This window comes from Bison bison, unplaced genomic scaffold (assembly GCF_000754665.1).
Source record: "Bison bison bison isolate TAMUID 2011002044 unplaced genomic scaffold, Bison_UMD1.0 scf7180017858289, whole genome shotgun sequence".
Lineage (NCBI taxonomy): Eukaryota > Metazoa > Chordata > Mammalia > Artiodactyla > Bovidae > Bison > Bison bison.
Genome location: NW_011488862.1, coordinates 8,606 through 11,234, shown reverse-complemented (window position 1 = coordinate 11,234; position 2,629 = coordinate 8,606).

The window sequence follows — 2,629 nt, the reverse complement described above, 5'->3', positions numbered from 1 at the left end:
TTCACAATATTGTAAAGCAATTCTCCTCCAATTAAAGGAAAAGAGTTGACTATTCAAATATATTGAGAGGAAGAAATGAGTAACAATACTATTTTTTCAACAACTATTAAAATCTGTATACACTGGTCAAATAGGTATCAATAATACATTTCACAGTCTATTCTATTCCATAATAATCAGTTATAATGTGTGAAATATATGTGTAACTGCATGTGTATATATATATATATATATGAATTGTTACAGTTTTGTTCGTTAATGACAATTTTCAAAGAAATGTGGAAAATATAACTGCATACAAACGTTAGGAGCAAATTTACAAACCTGACAAGAAATAAATCTGATAACAATTTTGTTATGTAAGGAAACGCATTCTTATACACTCATATGATTCTTTGTCAAAAATGCTAATTGCAAGGCCTTTGTTAAGCTTCGAGATTATTAGTTTCAGTCAAAATCAGTGTTGCTAGATAGGAATGCTGCTGCTGCTGCTGCTAAGTCGCTTCAGTCCTGTCTGACTCTGTGGGACCCTATGGACAGCAGCCCACCAGGCTCCTTTGTCCACTGGATTCTCTAGGCAAGAATACTGGAGTGGGTTGCCATTTCCTTCTCCAAGGCATGCATGCATGCTAAGTCGCTTCAGTCATGTCCGACTCTGTGCAACCCTACGGACAGCACCCCACCAGGCTCCTCGGTCCACAGGATTCTCCAGGCAAGAACCCTGGAGTGGGCTGCCATTTCCTTCTCCAAATAGGAATGAGGTTCAATTAATGTTATGATTGCATTAAGTGAGTTCCCTACCTTTAATATTTGCATTGTATGGGGACTTCCCTGGTGGCTCAGACAGTAAAAAATCTGCTTGCAGTGCAGGAGACCCAGGTTTGATTTCTGGGTCAGGAAGATCCCCTGGAGAAGGGCATGGCAACCTAGTCCAGTATTCTTACCTGGAGAATCCCATGGACAGAGGAGTCTGTCCAGCTACAGTCCGTGGGGTCACAGAGTCAGACACGACTAAGAGACTAATGCACTAACTCATTTGCCACCTTTAAATTTTCTACCATGTACTAATAAAGTGAACAAGATAATTTCAATTTATTATTTTATTTTGCTTGTGGGCAGCAATATGAAACAGAGAAATTAAGCAACTTGATACAATGAGGTTAAACTGCTACGTGTAAAGTATCTCATCTATTGTTTCATGAAGGTGATCTTGGTCCACTATTTATTGAGTTGGCCAAAAAGTTGGTTCAGGTAGTGAATATATTATTCAATACAGTTCTGGATGAAAATGAAAAATGTGTCTTTTATTTTTACTGAAAACCAAATGAATTCTTTGGCCAACTCAATACTAGTTTGGATTTCTATTTTGTGTTTTGTAATATTTCTTCCTTAACTTGTGGGTATGTTTTTAGTGTATTTGTGTAATTTTTGTTTAATTAGTATAAATTTTGTTTCCAAAAATTTTGTGCATTTTCAGTTTATTATTTTCTTTGCACTCTCCTTATGATTCATATATACATATACATTTTATTGCATAAATATTTTCATATAATCAAGGGCTTCCCAGGTGGCACTAGTGGTAAAGAACCTGCCTGCCACTGCAGGAGACCTGAGATGCAGTTCTGATCCCTGAGTCAGAAAGATCTGGAGAAAAGGGCACGGCAACCCGCTCCAGTATTCCTACATGGAGAATCCATGGACAGAGGAAGCACAGTTCACAGGGTCGCAGAGTTGACATGACTGAAGTGACTTGGCTTGTATGCATGCGATGTAAAACGCCACCAATTTGGAGTATTGTTTTACCAACTTAAATTTATTTCTAAATCCAAATATCTGTTTTGACTGCTGCCTTATTTGTTACCTTCTTTTTGAAATTCTTTTGTTATCTATTTTGTAATGAGGAATTTTTTTAGATTTAAGTTTTCTCTTGTCTTATGAAGTAGAATTTATACTTCTGTTTCTTCCTTTTATACTTTGAAAACATAATATTTAAATACATGTTTAAATACTTAGAATGTCCTTGAAACGTGTATTATCATATGTGAAATGGATCGTCAGTCCAGATTCTATGCCTGATACAGGGTGCTTGGGGCTGGTGTGCTGGGATGACCCAGAGGGATGGGATGCGGAGAGAGGTGGGAGGGTGGTTCAGGATGGGGAACACATGTACACCCATGGCGGATTCATGTCACTGTATGTCAAAACCAATACAATATTGTAAAGTAATTAGCCTCCAAAAAATAAATAAATAAATAAATAAATGTTAAAAAGTAAAAAAAGAAAAAAAAAGAAATTATGTTTTGTACTATGTAAGTTTAAATATAATTAAAAATCCTTAAACCCTGAGATAATTTAAATTAATTACTGATTAATCATTTTTAACTAGATTTTTTTAATTGAATTCTAAAACATTGATTAATAAAAGCATAATTTTAAGTTCAAATAAATAAATACTTAGAATGGAGTGTAATAGTTCTTAAAGTTTTATGAAATTTGAATCATTAGTTCAGGAATCTATTCATTCACTCAAAATTTATTGATATTTAAAGTGTAATGTGTTGCTATACAATGCAAGTGAGTTAGTCACTCAGTCATGTCCGACTCTTTGTGACCCCATAGACTGTAGCCC